This window comes from Hipposideros armiger, unplaced genomic scaffold, assembly GCF_001890085.2.
Source record: "Hipposideros armiger isolate ML-2016 unplaced genomic scaffold, ASM189008v1 scaffold_67, whole genome shotgun sequence".
Lineage (NCBI taxonomy): Eukaryota > Metazoa > Chordata > Mammalia > Chiroptera > Hipposideridae > Hipposideros > Hipposideros armiger.
This window is the reverse complement of record NW_017731417.1, coordinates 3,482,599-3,492,560: the sequence shown is the minus strand read 5'-3', so window position 1 is coordinate 3,492,560 and position 9,962 is coordinate 3,482,599.

Sequence of the window (9,962 nt, the reverse complement as noted above, 5' to 3'; positions counted from 1 at the left end):
CTCAGAAAAAAAGCAAGGGGGAAAAAAACCCCAGATTTGCAGGAAACCCTCCAGCCCATTCATGATTCCTGTGACCCTTTGTAACCCTGAGAGGAGCTGGAGGCCTCCGGACGGCTATGTGCCTCACTTCCCTCTGCACAACTTGTGACTTGGTCTGAGGCACAGTGGTGCTGCAGTGCCTCTCCCTGCTCTACTGTCATGTCCTCTGCCTGGGGGCCTGCACCCTCTGCCCCACCGGCGCCTGACCCTCCATCAGGAAGCCTCCTCCCTAAGTCCTGCTCTCCATTACAAGCCACGGAAACCAACCCTGGCTGGTTTAGGCAGAAACGGATTAATCTCAGGTGGTTCACAACCACCTGAAGGGACCCGGCTGGGAGCTGTGTAGCCAGCAACACAGGCTGGAAGTCCTCCTGGGGCCGGTCTAACAAGGAGAGAGAGAGCGCTGTCACCACAGCTGGGCGTGGGCACCCGTGGGCACCTGCACTACACCCATAGCTGCTAGAACAACCTCCACCAGAAGGGGATGCACCTGTCCCTGGGCTCTGAGTGGTGTCTGCCCGGCAGAGCTGAGGATACCTGCCCTCACTGCAACCACAGGAGAGGCTGGCTTTGTGAGTGCCTGGCATTTTCACTTCCTCCAATGGGAGGAAGGTTGTGTCTCATCAGGTGGGGGATTCTCCAAATACAGGAAAGGAGATAAAGATCCCAGTTAGCCTCGAAACAGGACAAATGGCCATCCTGTCTCCCATGAGTAAGGGCGTCTCATTCCACTGTTTCTGCCCTCTGCCTTCCCTGACCAGCATGAGCTCTGATTTAATAACTGTCACACAGGTCGTCATGGCCGAGTCAACCATCCAACCCATATTTGTTGATGTCCCAAACCAAGTGCAAGGGTGCCAGCTCCTTAGAGCCATGTTCTGCATGAAGCATTTAGGACTGCTCGCCTCTGGGCAAAAGGATCAGCTCCCCGGGACTGCAGCAAAGCGGAGACTGTAACACAAGGTCAACTTTAAAAAGATGTCCTTTTACATCTTAAAAAAGAAACCTGGGTGGGGCGAGGACCAGCCATTATCTGTCATGCTCCTTGAGCAGCAGAGATATTCAAACCATCCAGTCCACTGTAGTTCATCAAAAAATAAAACACCTTCCTAGAATAGACATTGCTGCCGGCATCTTTCTGCTGACCACAGGCTATTCTGGGCAGTATTTTGAAAATGAAACTGATTTATTTAAAGCTTGCAACAGGAGGCACAAAGGTTGACTTGACTCCCTTGCTGGGGGGGTGGGGGGGGCGGGACAGAGCCCTGGGCTGTGACACCAGGTCATGAAGGGGGTTCCTGGTGCAGCAGTGGCCTGAAAGCGTAGTTCTCTTGTCTCCACTGTCCCACTGACCGGCCACAGGGCCCTGGGCAAGTCACTAGGGCCTCAGTTTCCTTGTCTGTAAAACAAAGCAGAACCCCTTAGGAGTCTTTGGGTGGTGTGAAAGATAATATAAGTGGAGCCACTTCAAAATGCAGTTGGAGCTGCCATCCCAGAGGAATTGTCTTACTTGTCTTGTTCCTCAAAACTTCGGAATGTTTAAACTGGACAAAATAGCCTTTAGACTGGCAGCAAGCAACACTGGGTTCCAAACAACTGTTACAAAGCTTAACAGGAAAGCAGGCATCCTGAATACCAGGCTGAAAATTGAAGATCTTCTTCAGAATTAGCACCACTATGTACAGTTAAAGAAGAACTTGGCTTATTAACACCAATAGAAATCCCTTCCTTCTATTCAGGTCATTATTCCCCTTCCCTTTCTCATAAAAACGTCCTGCCTTAACCCTTTAATCAGAACACTGGATTTCTGCCTGAATTAGGGCTTCCCAAATAGCAACTCGTTTGGATCGCAAATAAATGTTTGTTGCCTCTTGCTTTGACCTTTGATTTTTAGGTTGACGCTGGCAACTAAAAGGAATCCACCTGGATCAGCTAGGAGGGGTTTGTTGTCAGAAACCACAGGCCGGGGAGTCTCCCGCAACCTGAGGACTGAAAGGCAGCTGGGCCTCAGGATCGGTGGGAGCGTGACCTTTTCTTCAACTCATGTTTCCTGAGCTGCCACTATATGTGTCAGGTCATGGTCAAAGCCCTGGAGATCCAGTGATGAACAAACGCACAGGAACTTTGCTCTCAAGGAGCTAACGGGGGACCAGCATACAAATCTGTGTGCTGTGATGGCACTGAAGATGACGCATACAGTGAAGACACTACGGCGGGTCAGTGTGATGGAGTGGCTGGAGGAGGGGCCGCTTTAGAGCCTCGTTCTGGGGACATGACATTTCAGAACATTCCTAACTGTCAGGAATGAGGCAGAATGGGAAAGCTCAGGGCAAGCGTTCCAGGCAGAGGGAATAGCACGTGAAAGCCCAGGTGGGACCGCGCTATGCTTGCTTAAGGACCAGTGTACCTGGAGTCCCATGAGCCAGAGCAGGTGACCTGAGTTAAGTTTGAGAGGGAGGTAGGGGCCTGGCGGTGCAGAGCCTGGGGGCGTCTTAGAATGGGTTCTCTCTCTGCCCCCCATTTCTGGGCCGATGTGCCTGCTTCACTCCTTCCTCTGCAGATTGACTTCCCCTTGTCCCCAGGCCACTCGGCAGAACAGGGCTGCCCTTGAGTACAGAGTTCACCCATAGGGTCTAGTTGTTCCATGGGGACCATCTCAATTTCCAGGAAAGGACTGGTCACAAGTGCGTCTCTGGTCCAATTACCTGTAGCCAAAACCATGGGAGCTGGTGGGAGCTCTGGTGAGGCCCAGGAGGTCCGTGGAAAGAAAAGGGCAGGCGCCCCGAGACCCCTGAAGCGGCCTCAAAGGCTGCAAGGAGTTGATTTAAACCAGGGGTTCTCAAACTTGAGTGAGCATCAGAATCACGTGGAGGGCTTGTTAAAACACCCGTGGCTGAACCCCACCTCAGAGTTTGTGGTTCAGTAGATCGGGGGTGGTACAGACTTTCATTTCTAACAAGCTCTGATGGTACTTTAAATGCACTGTTACTCAACGGGGGTCCACACCCCTGGCCCTGCCAGCTTCTTCAACCTTCCGGCTCCAGATTCGGGAGAATGAGGCATGGGGCAAAACGTGTGGGACAAGTACTCCGTGTCCCTCTGTACACCAGGGTTTCAGAATCAGTTTAAAAATATCTCTAAAGGTCAGAAATGTCTTTGTTCCCAACCTTGAGTGTCACCATGGAGGATATAAAAGGTGACCAGCCAATGGACTTTGCTCAGTGTCCTAAATGGTTAGTGGTTAATCAGTGTTTTTCACTGCATCAAAACAAAACAAACCAAGCTTCCACTGTCTCCAAAGAAAATGAGGGTTCCCCCAGAATAAGCAAACCCAGTCTCGGGGGTGGGTAAGAGGTCTTTCGTCTGGGCGTTTTTATTTCTCCCTGCAGGAGACCGGGTCCAACTCTGCGTGGCTCACTGCTCAGGGTAGGTAAATGCTGGGAGAAAGTTTGCGGACTTGCCTTCCCAGCCTTAGCTCCCGCCGAGATGCTACCTGCCGGGCAGCCCCGCTGCCTGCGCCGAAGCCTTGCGGGGGTCCACCAATGAAATGCCGAGGAACTCCATGACCTCATCGGAAGGCTCTTGCATTGGCTGCCGCTGCCGCTCCGAGCCTGCTCCCGGCCATTAGAGCTCTGGAAGGCTGAGCGGGCCTCACCCGCAAGGATGAAAGCCGACTGATTTCCTAACCGGGTCTTGCAAGCCTGGCGGGCTTCTCTTCAAACAGATCCCTCAGAAGGAAATTCTGCTCTAGGACAAAAACTCGAGGGTTGTTTCCCAGCTACCAAAGTACTGGTTTCCTGAGCTGACCTTCACTATTGTGCTGGAGGTTAGCTGGTGCCTTCATCTTCTTCCTTTCCTAAGTACCTGACACATTACATTTATTTCCCACTTATTCTAATCATGTATTTTAAACGAGTTTTGCCTTGCTTCTCAGTGTATGAGTTTCTCAAGCCCGACCTTACCGTGGAATGCTAGTGGTCATCTCCCCTACAATTAATTAACTGACGCCCAGAGAGGGTATATGACTTTCACAAAGTCACACAGCAGATTAGTTACAGAGATGAAAATCAGATCCAGTGCTCCTAACTCCAAGTTCAGTATCTCTTACCGTCCCCCCTGCCCCCCAATCTGAGCTGCCTGAGAGCTTAGGAACCTCAGCGTGTGGGAGAACCCACATACCAATAAGGGATAACTAGGGCTTCCTCACGTGCTAGCAGGTACCTAGGTCTCACTTCGACAGGAGAGAATCGTGGAGGGGAGCCCAGCAGCCTCCTAGCGCTCTCATTTTACGAATGAGGAAATTGCAAAGGACCTAGTCATAAGCCAGTTGGCGATGGGTAGAGGCAGAAGTTGACCCAGGCCTCTGCCCTTCTCATCCAGTAATGACCCCCAAATGCCAAACGAACAGAATGCCCACGAGTTTCCAGGGGAAGGTCCATGCAGTCAGCGTGGTTATCAGACTGCAAGCATCTGATTTGGGGGGTAAGGAAACAATCAGAAGTGTTTATGCTTCTCTGGCTGGCCAGCAGGTCAGATGAGACCTCATCCTAACCTCTCTGACCAGCAAGTGCTTTGCTTCAGGAAAGGAGACGAAGCTTGGGGGGTTTCTTATCTGACAGTGGGGTGTTCGGGGCTTGATGTGTGTAAATGCTGTGACCCTATTTTGAGTCCAGAGTTTTTGAAAACTCAGGACCACCCTGTTAGATGGTGGGAGTTGGCGAGCAGACTAGACCTAAAATCCTTTTTGAAGGCTTGCCTCAGGGTTACCTCCTCCAGGAAGACTTCCTGGAGCACCCAGGTAGGCCAAGAGTTCCTCTACTCCCTTGGTGCTCATCTGAATGAATCCAGCTGCAGAGCTGTTCCTTTTCCCAACTAGACTGAGTTCCTTGAGGGATGAGATCACACTTTATACAAAGTTGTATCTTCGGGGCCTAACACTGGAATATAATAGATGCTCAATAAATGTTTGTTGAATTGAACTTAGTAACCTTGTATGCCAGTGGCTTTGTGCAGGGGAGGATCACTCGCAATTCTGAACAGAGGCGGATTCTGTGTATGTGAGGCTCCTTCACACAGAATGAGAATTACTGGGTTTTTCTTATTAGTAAAGTGCTTTACTAACAGTTTATTAGTAAACTATTTGCTAACACAACAACCAGATCTCTTGTGCCTACCTAGTTCCTGATTGCCCTTTAAAACTCCAGATGTGTGAACCACTGCATTATTCAAATTAAACCACTGCATGTATTTTCTTCTGTGCCTAGCCTCCTAAGAAGCTCAAAAATCAGTCTAGTCACACTCCTACGAATGCTCTCCTCTCTTGTAGCAGATACAATACTCTCCCTTGTATCCATATAGTTCCTGATCTGTGTTGTTCATTTACACATGTAAATAGATATTTTATCATAAGCCACTCCTTGCCTTTTTGAAGGAAAGTAGGACAGGTGGTATATAAGGTAACAGGAAAGTGTCCGCAAAACTCTGAGTGCAAAAACAAAAAACAAAACAAAACCAAAAAAATACTCATGAAGATAAGGGATTCCTTCTATACAGGCTTAAACCGAAAACCAACTTGATTGTTGCATGGTATCCAAAGCCTATGCAAAATCGGCATACATGGAGATAAGAGCTGAAAATTCACAGAGCTGGTCCGGCCTCGTCCTGGGCATGAGGGCACAGATCTAGGACATGTGAATATTCTCAGCCCTGGAAATGTGGGCTCAGGAAATGTGGGACCTGGAAATGTGGGACCAAGACAGCTCCCAGAGCCTTTCCAGGGCCTGGATGATGACCTTCTTGAGACTTTCCCCTCTCTGGTTCCAAGTCCATGTTAACCAAGCAACCTTCTAACAACTATTTCAGCTTCATCTGCATCCTGAGGCTGAGAACGGAGTCTCTGGGTATAGGGATACTGTGGGGATGACTTTCATCATACAGGAAAGCTGGCGTAGAGTGTAAACAATGCTTTCTGCTGGGCTTCCTTAGTGGGAGTAGGTGGAGCGCCCTGGAACACCCACGCGTTTCTGGACTTTCAAAGCTGAAGGCCACACTAGGAACGTGGTTTCCACACGTGGGTCATGCCGTGCCCAGGCTCTCTCCGAACAGGCAGCCAGCCTCCTACATTTGCTATTCCTCTCACATGGCAACAGATGGTTAAGTGAGAAACATCAGCTTTAGTGCCTGCGGCTGAGTTGCTCAGCAAGGTTCCCACTGTTTTGTCCCTACAGTGGGGACCATGTCTTCAGACAGTAGCAGGTGGTCCTTGGGAAGAAAGTCAGGGGACCCCAGGGTATTTCAAGGGCGGGGAGGGGCACAGAGCCATCTTGAGTCATCCTCAGAATCCCTGCTCCAAACAACAGTGCTGATGCCACTTTTACAGACAGCGGCCTTATTCATAAGGGCAAACCTCGGCACTGGAGATATAAACCTAGATGATGGATAATTCGAGTGTGGTAGAATCACACCAGGGAGTTCTGCACACGAGAAAAGGAAGGAACTACAGCTACAAGCAACAAGGACAAATTCAGGAACATAACAAGCCAAAAAGCAAGTTACAGAACATGACGCCATCTTCAGAAAGCCGTCCAAAGGCACTGCAGCTATCATTCCTCTAGCCCCAGGCCTGCAAGCTGTGCTGTGGCTTCCAGCTGCTCATGGCCCCCACCTCCCGGGCTCCATAGCTCAGGCAGCCAGATGACAGGGCTGCTGCTCCTCATGGCGGGGTCAAAGGTTAAAAGTGACTGTTCTGTTAGCACACTGAGGCCCCATCCTTTCCTGCTTCAGGATTTCCAACCCCCCCACCCCCTTCAACCTGACCCATCTGCTTCAGCAAGCTGATTCCCATTCTCTGCAGGCCTGTCTGCTGGGACGCTCAGGCCTGGAGCACACCCGTTCAACCCAGCCCCCTCACCTTCTTTCTACACATTCAACCAGTCAACAACTGTTTCCTGAGCACCTACTACACATCAGGCACTGTTCTCTGTGCTGGGGATGCAGCAGTGAATAAAAGCACACAAAAAAATCCCTGCCCGAGGAGTTACATTCTAGTTAGGGGAGACAGACAATAAATACAAAATTAATAAATATAAATGAGGTGAAAACCATAGCAGTGTGAGAGGATGGGGAGTGAAGGGAATATCAGGGGTGGGTGGGTTTGGATAGGGTGGTGAGGGAAGGCCTGTCTGAGAAGGCGACCTGGGGGCAGAGACCTGAAGGAAGGGCGGGAGGCCCGCGTGGCTATCTGGGAGGATCCTCCCAGGCAGAGTTGTGTCTGCTTCACCTGGAGCTCCCCACCCCCCACCACCTGGCCCACAGTCTCTCTCGAGCCCTCTACCCCCCTGCTCACCTCTTCCTCTATTCTACTGGTAAAGGGAACCTGGGCTTTTGGAGAAAAAGGAACAGGGGGGTTCCAGACCACAAAGGCAACCCCATTTGCCCTGACCTTGGCCCCATTGCCCCTGCCAGGCCAGCTTTTCTCAAGGAAGGAACCTGGACTCAGACTTCCAGAGCCCTCTTCCACTGGCTTCTTTCCTGCCGGGCATTGCTGGTCCTGAAGGCTGGACTTTTTCACATCCTTGTCAAACCTGTAATATGAATGCCTGGAAAAACGTTGGCTTAATTACTATTGTTAGCACGAATGACTTCCTACTCCTGAATTTTCTTGAGGGCCACCTGCAGGTAAGCTCACCTGGCAGATAATTTTGGGAGCTTTTCATGCAATCGCTTATACATCTCTACGATGGCTGTGGCCGCTGCCAGAGCAGCCCAGGCCATGGATGAGGATCAAAACCTCGCAGATACAGGAATGAGCCCAGAGACAGCGAGACCCCGCTTTCTGGCTGCACACAGTGAAGGCCCAGATCATTCTTTCTCTGTGGGACCAGGCTGACAATGTTTGTCAGACTTTGCTCGCAACCCCTGTACCCCAGCAAACCTCAGTGCTCAAGCAAATGGTCTGAAGTGAACTCTGGTGGGTGTTGGCCACCTCCATGGTGGCCTGCAGTGAAGGCGGAAGCCTCAAATGCAGTCACTTATATTTAGTGCTGTGCTAAATCCTAAAGAAAAACATTTGTAGGCTGATTCTAGACCTTGGAGATTCATTCATTCACTCACTCACTCTCTCATTCGAGCTTCTACACTTTGCCAAGCCCTACACTGGGTGGAAGGGGCACACAGACACAGAAAGGCAGCGTCCATTTATTGCAGTCTTACAGTACACCAACACTATTCTAGTGCTTTACCCGTACGTCCTCATTTAGTTCTCAACCAGCTCTACAGAGCAGGCATTACAGCTGAGGAGCTGGAGGTACGTAAGGCACGGAGAGGTTAAATGCCACTGGCCAGACAGCACCTGCTGAGTCAGGGTTCAAGCTCTACTCTGCCCTCATGAAAACACAGGCCTTGGTGTAGAACTTATCAGCTACGGGGACAGAGCGATAGAGACTAATATTTTTCACTACAGTGTGGCAACTGAGGCAGTATAGACGTTAGTCATTATCACGGCCAAGGTTGCTATTAGATGTCCTGTCACAGGGGAAATACCACAGCTGTGGCTTCACACAGGTCTGTCAGGTGTTGAGCAAAAGCTTCTCGATGACCTTTGGCCTGGGTCTCAGAGCATGAACAGGAATTTCCCTCCTGGACCAGAGCGGCGTTCCAGGCAAACATCTAGAGAGCCAGATTTCTATGCCAGAGTTGAGACGACAATATGAGGGTTTGGGAGGAAGGGAAATAGATCCTGCAGAGATTCCTTCTACTTCCCTTTCAATTCGCTCTTGGTGGAACCAAAGGGTCCCCTGTTGAAGCTCTAACATTTTTTTGTTTTGTTTTTTAGTTTCAGGTGTACAGAACCATGCTTTCCTTGGGCTGTCTACAGCATCTGAGGCCCAGCAGGTCAACCCACGTCACCTCGTAGGGCTTTGGGGGTCCTGGCAGGTGATGCTGCTCTTCCCTTTTCTCATCTCTTAGTGTCTCAATTCCAGCTTCCTCATTGGTAAACTGGGGTTCACAACATCTGTTCTCCCCAAGAATAGCCCAGGGCTGCTGAGGGGATGAGAGACGAACCCGCATGTGAGAACTCTTGCAAAGCTGGAGGAAGGTACCAGATGGGATTATGCTGATGACGACTTGGTGCTTCCTCATACCTGGTGCTCCAGACTGTCAGCTCCATCCTCAAATGGATGTAAGCGCCACCAAGGCAGGAAGTTGGTTTGTTTAGTTCTCCACTCAATCCCCAGCCCCTAAAACAGTGCCTAGCACATAGCAGGTGATCACTACATCGTTACTGACTAGCTGAAAGAATGCACAGACTGGACACCTGCCCCCAACTCTCAGTCTCGGGGCCAAGACAAGGAAACCCCACTGGTGACCCTGCATCCTTCTCAGAGGGCAAGGGAGCGGCATCTGGGCCGGAAGCAGTCTTGGTCTGGGCAGGTGCTGTGCCTGCCTGAGATGGATGACTCTAGCCCACCTCGGGCTGGGTGGCCCTTGCGGCTGCCAGGGGCGGAGGGGGGCCTACTAAGGGGCACAGGCCGAGCCAGGCCCAGAGCGATCTGCTGGCAACCTGAGACGGCAGGGCGAGCTCAGGCAGGCCTGCGCCTCGCGTCCACCTCGTATAGGCCCCAGGCCACCGAGTCCTGCCCGGCCGGCCGGCGACCTTTCCCCTGGTGCCTGCCCTCCGTGGGCCCTATTCCCGGGGAGCCCCCCTGCTCCCACGCCCAGTGACTCCCTCTCTCTGGCCTCGCGCCCCCGTCCTGCCCTGACCCCCACCCCACCACCCGGCACTGCCTCACCTCCCTCCAGCACCTTCGGTCCCCAACACCGTCCCCCTCCGGTGTCGACCGCGGCCCCCCTCCAGGTCCTGTTCCCCAGCCGCCCTCATCCCCCCTGATCTCCCCCGCACCTCACCCTTGTTCGCTCCCCCG